Here is an 11,140-nt window from a genome sequence, read left to right as displayed (position 1 = left end):
ATGTCTGGGATGCCCCCATAGCTGTGCTAGTGTTTTGAATGCTTGATCTCCAGTTGATGATGCTATCTGTGGTAGGGGTTTGGGGGTACTGGGGATGATGACTATGGAGCCTGGGAGATGGGGCCTGGCTAGCACAAGTGTACTCATAGGTAGTCTCTGAAGGTTAGAGCCCAGCCCTGATTTAGGTTTAGTTCTCTGTTTCCTGGTCAGCCACACTGTGAACAATCATTCACTGCCTCATGGGATGCCACCATGCCTTCTCGGCCATGATGAATGGAAGACCAATACTCAGAATAAACCTTTCCTCTTTTACTGTTTCTGTTAAGCATTTTGTCATAAAAATGAGCAAAATATTGTAATATCTAATCTTTTTTGTTTGTTTGTTTTGTTTGTTTTGTTTTTCGAGACAGGGCTTTTCTGCATAGCCCTGGCTGTCCTGGAACTCACTCTGTTGACCAGGCTAGCCTCAAACTCAGAAATCTTGTCTGTCTCTGCCTCCCAAGTGCTGGGATCAAAGGCGTGTGCCACCACTACCCGGTGTAATAGCTAATCTTATGATATCTTGTCCTAAAGGGATGAAGATGAGAGCTGAGGGTAAGAAATACAAATTCAAAACCATGAAACTTTCAAACAACATCACAAATTCAGGCAGCAAACTCAAGTTATCCACTGCTCAGAGATGCTTGTCTCTTCAGCGAGGAAGTCTGCTCTCTGGCTTGTATAACTTTCCCACATAATTCATTTTTGCCTCTGTAACAGGGATGATGGTTCACCTATTTCCAGAACATTTTAAACTGGTACAGCTCCCCCACCCCAAATGACAATCTGCTACTACCTCCATTCACATTAGCAATATCAGTAGATGGTACAAAGAAAGGAAATTTCCACATACTCAGTAATATTTGTTGAGCACAGTAGCATGTCAGGCCCTGGACTGGAGGACTAGAACTTTAACAAGCATAGGAATTCACATCCCTCAAGCTTTCTGTCTAGTGTGGAGGCGGAACCAAGTAGCAACCATGAAAGGAGTGATAATTATGAAGTGTTGAGTACCAAGACTGAACTGTATATTGTTAGCTTTAGAAAAACACAGTCTAAGTGGGAGTGGGAAACAGGACTCATCAGAGCAAGCTGCCATACTTCTTTAGAGGATGTCTCTAAGCTGCAGAGTTGCCCAAGTTCCTGCTGGGCTATAGGTATACGCTGAATGCGTACAGAAACAGAAATGGGGTGTTTCCCACAACCTTTTAGAGTGTGAGCAATCATGGTCATAGAATTTTAAAGAAAACTATTCAGGTTAGCACCATGCCCTACATTCAGTTAGCAATCAAATGGTAGTGACGTTTATCATTGAAGCATATAAAATTAACCCCGCAGTCCTTAGACAAGATACTTAAGAAGTACCAAGGATAAACAACCATTACTTTCAACTTAGCCACTTGAAAGGCCCAGTGTGTGTGTGTGTGTGTGTGTGTGTGTGTGTGTGTGTGCACTCATGGGTGTGTGTAAGCCACATGTATTCCTTCAAACTTCATCCATTTTATGTAGGTTTTTTTTTTAATCTCAGAAAGAGCTAGGCATCGTGGTACAAATTGGAAAGTAGAGGCAGGAAGATCAAAAGTACAGTTTCCCACTTCTGTACTTATACCATCTTGTGGGAGAATGCTTCTGAGACTTATGCTTTTGGCAGTGCAAGAGGTTAAATCCAGAGCCTTGTGCATACTAGGCAAGTGCTCTACCACTGACCCACTTCCCCAGCCCTTGGAGAGTGTCTTCCTATGTAGCTCGAGATGATAAGCTTGAAGGGATACATGTGGCTTATACACAAACACTCACACACAGTAAATATGGACCTTTCAAGTGAGTTTATGAGTCAGAAATCCGATAAAAGGAGAAACTCTTGTTTTCATTGTTTCTGGGGGCATTTTCAAAGGCCCAGAACTCTTTCATCTTGCTTTAAATGCACTTTCAAAGCAGCCCTTATGCTTGGCCTCTTAATTGCTCTCTCTGTACACATGTGGGTTTGGACTTATGAGTGATTGTGCCCTCTCCACCCGATTCACAATATAACTTTATGACACCTCATTTTGATACACTTATTTTGAAACCATAAAAACCTTATTTTGTGACTATAAAACATTCAAACTTCTGTTTTATATGAAACATAAAAACGCTGCCCTAGACCATGAGAATGCTTTTAAAAGATTTTTAAAATCTAAATATTATCTAGCGGAGTAAATACACATGTACATAAACAAAGTTATCTAGAAAAGTTTGTATACTGTGTGGCTGAATAGCCACGTGCCTGCTGGCATGAAAGAAGCCACTGCTTTATTTTTGCACAACTACAAAAGTGGTCAGAAATAAGGAAGAACATTTTGATGAAAGAGGATACTTGGGCAATCCACCAACCCAGAATCGGACAGAACTATCTCTCTTCTTGGAGAAAACTGTGATTCACTTTTTAAATAGCCACATATTCTCTGGGCATATTTTATAATTAAGCCTAGGATCTTCCTCATAGTTGATGTGAGTACAACTCATTGTGGAGCTGAGGGAGAATGAGGCCTGGGGAAGAAGCTTAGTTGGAGCTTGGGCTGTAACTCAGCTGATAAAGTGCTCAGGGAGCATGCATGAAGTGCAAGGTACAGTCCTCAATGCCATATAAAATGAGCATGGCCAGGGACGGAGCTCTGTGTTTGCCCAGCACATATGAAGTCCTAGTTTAGCACCTTAGCACTGCATCAACATGCTAGTGCACACCTTGCAAGCCCAGCATTCAAAAGAGGAAGGCAAGAGGATAAGGAGCACAGGGTCAGACAGCATCAACATGCTAGTGTGCACCTGCAATCCCTGAGAAGACAGGGAATGTTTTCCTTACAAGCATTTGACCCAGAACCCATATTTTATTATTAATTTTTAAAAATATTTATTTATTTTATGTATATGAGTACACTGTAGCTGTACAGATGGTTGTGAGCCATCATGTGGTTGTTGGGAATTGGATTTTTTTAGGACCTCTGCTAGCTCCAGTCAGCCCCACTCACTCTGGCCCAAACATGTATTTATTATAAGTACCCTGTAGCTGTCTTTAGATGCACCAGAAGAAGGCGTCAGATCTCATTATGGGTGGTTGTGAGCCACCATGTTGCTGTTGGGATTTGGACCTTCAGAAGAGCAGTCAGTGCTCTTACCCGCGGAGCCACCTCACCAGCCCCAGAACCCACATTTTAAAATCTGCTTGTAAACTCATCACTAGAGAGACAAAGGCACTGGTTTCAGGTCAGTTTGTGATCACATCTTCAAAAAACAAAAACAAAACAAAAAGGCAGATGGCACCTGTATCTCAATAATAACACCCAAGGTTGTCCCCTGACCTCCACAAACATGCACACAACCTGCAACCACACCCACAAAATGTAGGGTTATCCTTAACTACACAGCAATGGGCTACATGAGACCCTGTCTCCACACATACATATACATACAAAGAAAGAGAGAGAGCGAGAGAGAGAGAAAGAGAGAGCAAGAGAGAGCTGAGAAATAGAGAGAAGGGGAGAGAAAAAGAGAAAGACATAGAGAAACAGAGAGAAAGAGACAGAGAGATAGAGATAGAGACAGACACAGAGACAGAGACATGAACAGGGAAAGGGACAGAGGGGAAAGAGAGACAAAGAAAGCAAACTGGAGAATCAGAAAATTAAAAGCACTCCAAACCAGAACATTTTGATGAAGGAGGATACTTGGGCAATCAAACTAGAAGAGGTGGTGCATGCCTGTAACCCTAGCACTTTAGAAGCTGAGGTAGATTATGAGGCAAAGGCTATACAGTGAGTCCTAGGGCAGGTAAGCTACATAACAAGGCATTGTCTCTTAAAAAAAAAAAAAAAAAAAAAAAAAGGGCTCCCTACTATTTTCCTCTCTAAGGTGTCAAAAATTCTTTGTTCCATTCCAAGTCCTAAGGTAGATGAAGTCAGCATTGAGCACAGCTGCTGAGCTGCTCTGTTCTTAGTTATTAGCTGTCTAAGCTCAGGACACTGGGCATTGATCCCAAGATCCTGAACATGCTAAGTTAACTACATGCCCGTCTCAGTGTTGAAGCCTTTGGTAAGAGTTTAAGGTGTTTCAGAGTGTGTTCAATTCTTCCCTTGGTTTCTTTTCCCAGTGTTTGTTGTTTGTACATATAAAGGTTATTGGGTTTTGTGTGTTAATTTGTGTCCTGTTACTTTAATGAATATATTTGTCAGCTGTAGTATTTTTCTGGAAAAGTCTTTATGATATCTTTAAGACAAGATTTTACTTTGTAGCACCTCTAGGTTGGCCTTGAACTCATGGTGACAATTCTTCTGCCTCAGCGTTCTGAATGCTAGGATTATAGGCAAGAGCTACTATGTCCAGACTTCTCTTCTACTGAAGTAAAGAGCACTTTTTGAGCACATACCCTAAAATTGGAACAAGGCAGAGAAGATTAACAAGCTACCTGCACAAGAATAACATAAAATTCTATAGAGTGTTCCATATCTTTAACCTTAAGGAATAGTTATATGGACACTTTCAAAAGGGAGAAGAAGGACCAGGAAGAAACTTTGTTGTTGTTGTTGTTGTTGTTATTGTTGTTTCAGGCCCAGGAGATGGCACAGCAGCTAAATGTCTGCTACAAAGCCTGGCCTTCAGAGTTTAGCCCACTCTACCATGTGGGTAGAGGGAGAAGAACTGACCTCTGCAAGTTGTCCTCTGTCCTTCACAAGTGCATCATAGTATATACAAACAGACTTAAGACACAGACATACACACAAACAAAATAAAGGTTGTTTTTTTAAAGAGAGAGCATTTGCACTTATCACCCTTACCACCATCCATCACTACAATTTTTTGTGTTCTCAAACAAAAACTATCTAGACATCACTTACCATCTCTCCTCCCCTCACACCCTGACATCCTGCTTTCTGTGTCTAGGAATTTGACTCTAAGTGTCTCACATAAGTGATATCAAAGTGTTCTTCTATAGCTGGCATTTCACTCAGAATAATGTACTTATGCATCTATATTGTAGCGTGTGACAGAATGTCCTGCCTTGCCAGGCAGTGGTGGCACACACCTTTAATCCCAGCACTTGGGAGGCAGAGACAGGTGAATTTCTGAGTTTGAGGCCAGCCTGGTCTACAGAGTGAGTTCCAGGACAGCCAGGACTATACGGAGAAACCCTGTCTTGGAAAAAAAAATGTTATGCCTAAGGCTGAGTAAAATTCATACACAGTTTACCCATTCATCTGTCATCTTCCCTACTCCATGCCATATACCCAGCCCTATAACATCTTTACCATCAAAAACAAATCAACATTTGCACCAGGACACAGGAGACCCAAAGTCTAGGTACTTCCATTATACTTTTCATGGAAAATCCATAACCCTGGCATTTTCATTTGAGTAAATGGCAATGAGGGCTGGGGGATGGCTCAGTTGGTATACCTTACATGTATAAGGATCTGAGTTTGATCTTTAGGACCCACATAAAAATCCAGTCACAGCAGTACATGCCTGTGATCTAGCACCAGGGAAGCAAAGATCCTGGAGGTTTACCCACCAGTTAGGCTAATTAAAATGACAAGCTCCAGTTTCAGTGAGGGATTCTATGTCAAAAATAGATAGATGATAGGGAGATACATAGGTAGGTAGATAGATAGACAGTCAAACAGACAGATGGGTGGGAAGTAATGGAGGAAGACACTCAATACTGACCCTGACACCATGCATACACAAACACATCCATGTGTACCCTCATACCCATGGACACACAGCCACATAAAATGGTAATTAAGAAAGCCACTCAGGGGCTGGCGAGATGGCTCAGTGGGTAAGAGCACTGACTACTCTTCTGAAGGTCCTGAGTTCGGATCCCAGCAACCACATGGTGGCTCACAACCACCTGTAATGAGATCTGACACCCTCTTCTGGTGTGTCTGAAGACAGCTCCAATGAATTACACCGCAGCGAGCAGGGCCAGAGCGAGCGGGGCGGAGAGCAGCCACACACATGATGGCTCACAGCCATCTGTACAGCTACAGTATACTCATACACATAAATAAAATATTTAAAAAAGAAAAGAAAGAAAGCCACTCAGGATGGTCACATGCTTGCTATCATTAATGAATAATAAATCCTTGATCATTTCCTCAAACTCTAATATAAATGTATCTGTTCTCAGACAATCCATAAGAGAAGTGGATAAGTGTCTTCCCACATACCTTGAAAATAAGTCTCACCATTTCAGAGTTCTATGACACTCACAGAATGGGAACAATCACCTCCAAATAGCACATAACTGTGGCAAAATTTACAAGTGCAGACTGTGGGATTTTGTGTAGAACAAATTTTCAGCTTCTTATGACCCCAGATCAAATCCTTTCCCTATGTCATTCATGCATATCACACATGCATGCATGCTCTATCATCTGTGTCATAATGTGAAGCTTGCCCGGTCCATTGTGAAGCATCCAGGAAGAACTTAGGTTACGAAACATATTTCTGCCTCATAGAATTCTAGATGTAGGTCACAGCCTACTCATCCAGAAAGAGAGTCCCTTCCCACAACCCTGCGTGGGTACTACCTGTCACTTAAAACAATGACAGCTTGCACTTGGTGCCAGGCACTGTGCTGATGTCTTCTATGAGTCCTTCCTTTCCATCCTCCTGACTCTGGTGAGATTGTTTCTCTTTATCCCCACCTTTTTCCTGCAGCATCCCCCAAGGCACCCCGTTTCCACTGAAAAGGGGGTGAGGCAAGATTTTAAACCTGGAAGTCTTACAGAATGCCTTCGTCACCTCGACACTCTGCTGCCTCCTAGTGCTGATGGGCAGGCCTCCACATGCCAGCACCCACCCTGGCACTGGTTAAAACGCAGGTTTGCAGAATTCTCCCAGATGAACCACGTAAGAATTCTACAAACAGGGAGCTTTCAATATGGATTACAAGGAGAAGACAGAGGGAGATCTTCAGCAGAAGCAAAGATACATTTAACAGAGTGTATCTGAGAGTCACGAGATATTTTATACAGTCTGCTGTGGTAATCCATAAAAAACGATGACATTTCCTGATAGTGTCGCATCTATGAGACAGAAAGAAGCAAAGTGACAACCTAGGAAAACAACAAAAACAGGCGCTGTTATCAGCTTTGTATTTTCAATGATAACTTGCCATCTTCAGTGTATAATGAATTTTGACAAATATATACAACTGTGTGACCTCCCCCAAAATTAAGGATCAAAATAACGCCGAACCTTAAAAAACTCCTTTGCCTCTTTGTAATCAACAACCAACTCCAGGCCAAAGCAGTCACTTCTGTGTCTCTGTGCTGACAGGTTTTCCTTCTCCAGGGTATAATGTAAACGCAATCATACAATGCAGTCTCTTGCATCTGACTTCTCGTACTTAGCTTAATGTGCTTGCCATTCAGTAAACAGCCTTTCTATTGCTGCACAGTAATCCAGGATGAAGGTGTACCATGACCGTGTACCAGTCAGAGGGTATCGAGGTTGTTTCTGTCAGTCTTTGGCATATGAATGATGCTGTCAGGATGATTTACGTGAGTGTTTTGTGTGAACATGAATTCTCATTTCTTGAGCAAGTTAACTGAGATTTCTAGGTCAAATGTGAAATGTATATTTGCATACAAGAACATCAAAACATCTTTACCACCTTAATTCACACCAAGAATGCTTGTGTTTGGGGAAGCCCCCACCCCGTCCTCCTCAGCATTTGCTTGATTGTCGGTTTTTATTTCAGGTGATCCTAATTCTTTCCCAACATAATTTTTTATTAATTATTTGGGAATTTCACATCATGCATGCTGATTACAGTTACTTCCCAATCTCCCCAGGTCTGCTCTTCCACTGATGTGACCTCACCCCACCTAAAAAGAAGAAGAAAAAGTCCAACTTACGCTGCCCATACACTCATGGAGCATGGTCAAACTCCCAGTGGCCGACCCCTAAACAAAACTGGGTCCTTTGAGACCCAAGCCCCTTCAAGAGGCCCAGTTGTGGAAAGCTACACTTCAGAATCCTCATCACAATTTGTAAGAGTTTCCTTAGATGACTTCCTGCCTAGGCGGTTACTATTGGGGGCAGGGTGCTCTGGGTTGTCACAGAAGCCTTCTGTGTCCCTCTTTCTCAACTGTGATTCTGCAGTCATGGATAATACCTCAGCAGAAGTAGCTGCATTGATCTTTACAGTCAGGGAGGGTGCAGATCATAGACATACCCATAGTATCTGGCAACAGCACAGCTCATGGATATCCACACAGTCTCTGGTGGCAGCACAGAAGATGGACATCAACACAGCCCTCTGTGGCAGCACAGGCCAAAGACATCAACATGGCCTCTGGGCAGCATGAATCACAGACACCAATATGGTCCCCAGTGGCAGCCCAGCCCATGAATATCAACATGACTTCAGATGGCAGCACAGGCCAAAGACATCCACATAGCATCAGGAGTAACACACACTACCGAGGATTATAATTCGTATACAGTACTATCTCATTATTGTTTCATTTCACATTTTCCTTTTTTTTTTTCTGGTTTTTTGAGACAGGGTTTCTCTGTGTAGCCCTGGCTGTCCTGGAACTCACTCTGTAGACCAGGCTGGCCTCGAACTCAGAAATCCGCCTGCCTCAGCCTCCCAAGTGCTGGGATTAAAGGCATGTGCCACCACTGCCTGGCCTCTTTACATGATTTTTAAATTAAATTGTCATTTCAATTGAATTTAGAGCCTTTCATTATTCTAAAAATGTCCTTTATCACTAAGCATTTTGTAAACATTGCCTTCTTAGTTTGTGGATTATGTTTTCATTTTCTTATCATTGTCCAAAAGAGTCTTGATTTTGTGATTGTTTTATGAATCATAAAAACCTATGGTGGGGCTGAGGAAATGTTTCAGACAGTGAACAACTTGCTGTCAGGCACAAAGGACCTGAGTTCAATCTCACACACACACGTACACACACGTACACACACACACATATAACCTTAGGGTGGAACCTGTAAGAAAGAGCAAATCACAGAAAGTTTCAATGTATGTAATTTACATACATTTACATACAAAATATATGTGAATACAGGTATGATGGCTCACACCTGTATCCCAATATTCAATACACTGTGGATGGGTGTTATTAGTTTGAAGCCAGCCTATACTACATAACAAGTTCCAGGCCAGTCTGGGATATAACCTAAAACCCTGTTTGACCAAAAAGTTAAATTTAACTGGATTTATGAATGCATTTATTTCTGTGCTGAGGTGCTCAGAGGGACCTCATACAGGCTAAGTCTACCAAGGAAATAGACACCCCCTCCCCAAGCTCCTGATTAATTTGTTATAAATCATGTTGCAAGAATTATAATAAAGTTTTACACTACTGGTTTCTTATCCTGATGCTGTGACCAAATATCTAACAGAAAGCAACTTAAAGGTTGAAGAGTTTGTGTTGACTCACAATTTGAGTGGGTAGACCCAGGAGGCAGCTGGTCACACTGGGTTACCTTGAGAAGAGATGAACAGTGGTCCTCTGCACCTACTTATTTCTCCCCTGGTACTCAGTTGGGAATCCAGAGTGGGATGGTGCTGTGCCAGGTTCAAGGCGGTTTCACCTCCTCCAGCTCCTCCATACTCCTCTGGAAACACCCTCACAGACCTACTGAGAGAAATGTCTCCTCAGTGACTCCCAATCCAATCAAGACAATGAAGAGAACCATCACGCTCTTATATCAAATATGATTGTTTTTCTTACTGTGTAACCCTGGCTGGCCTTGAACTTGCTTTATAAAGCAGACTGGCCTCAAACTCAAGAGATCACCCTGCTTCTGCCTCTGAGCTCTGAGATCAAAGGGGTGCGCCACCACACCCAGCTCCTTTCTCCATTTTTAAATTAGGATATTTGTTTTTATACATTTGGGTTGGATTTGCTATATGTTTTAGCTGCCAGATCTTCTTGGGTGCATGGTTTGCAAATATCTTCTCCCAGTATATAGGATGTCTCCATTCTGTGTCCTTTAGCGTGCAGAAACGACTCAGCTTTATGTAACCTACTTCTTTATCCTGTTTTCCTTCACTGGTTTTACAGCATTGAATCTTGGTATTTGAGTGTTTTTGTTTGACTTCTATATGGTGTGGTAAGGGTCAAATTTCATTCTTCCACATGTAGCCATCTACTTTTCTCAACATCATTTATTAAAAACACTGACCTTAAATGGCTAAGATCAAAAACTCAGGTGACAGCACATGTTGGCGAGAATGCAGAGAAAGAGGAGCCTTCCTCCATTGCTGGTGGGACTGCAAACTGGTACCACCACTCTGGAAATCAATCTGGAAGTTCCTCAGAAAATTGGAAATAGATCTACCTGAAGATCCAGCTATACCAAAAAGATGCCCCACCATACCACAGGGACACATGCTCTACTATGTTCATAGCAGCCTTATTTATGATAGCCAGAAGCTAGAAACAACCTAGATGTCCCACAATAGAAGAATAGATACAGAAAATGTAGTTCATTTACACAATAGAAAACTACTCGGCTATTAAGAGTGAGGACATCCTGAGTTTTGTAGGCAAATGGATGGAACTAGAAAATATCACTCTGAGTGAGGTAACTCAGACCCAAAAGAACATGCATGGTACGTACTCACTAATAAGTGGATATTAGCGGGGGGAAAGTACAGAATACCCAGGATACAATCCACAGAACTCAAGAAGGCTAAAAAGCCATAAGAACCCAAGTGAGGATGCCTCAGTCCCACTTGGGAGGGAGAAGAAAGCAACCACAGGAGGGAGGAGGAAGGGAGGGACCTGGGTGGGAAAGGAGGCAGGGAGGGGAGGAAGGTAATGTGATCAGGTGGAGGGGGGGGACAGAATTGAAACCCCAGGGCCAGCAGAAAGAATGAAAACAGGCAACCTCATAGGTAGGAGGTGAGAGACTCTCAGGACTCAAAGGGAGGGACCTTAGAGGAAATGACCTACAGTGGGGAAAGGAAACTTGTAGAGTCCACCTCCAGTAGAAAGATAGGTCATCAAGTGGAGGGATGAAATTGCCATCCCAGTCAAAAACTCTGGCCCAGAATTGTACCTGTGTGAAAGAACTGCAG

At 42.5% G+C, this 11,140-nt stretch overlaps 1 non-coding gene across 1 annotated transcript; it reads left to right on the top strand.

The window, feature by feature from the left end:
• The first annotated feature begins 4,422 nt into the window (after positions 1-4,422).
• Positions 4,423-4,525, top strand: LOC116104236. Its single transcript, XR_004123760.1, has one exon. It is a non-coding gene; the product is annotated as a U6 spliceosomal RNA (small nuclear RNA).
• The last annotated feature ends 6,615 nt before the right edge of the window (positions 4,526-11,140 follow it).

The sequence above is a fragment of the Mastomys coucha genome, unplaced genomic scaffold (genome assembly GCF_008632895.1).
Source record: "Mastomys coucha isolate ucsf_1 unplaced genomic scaffold, UCSF_Mcou_1 pScaffold21, whole genome shotgun sequence".
Classification (NCBI taxonomy): domain Eukaryota; kingdom Metazoa; phylum Chordata; class Mammalia; order Rodentia; family Muridae; genus Mastomys; species Mastomys coucha.
This window is presented reverse-complemented; position numbering and strand designations above follow the sequence as displayed.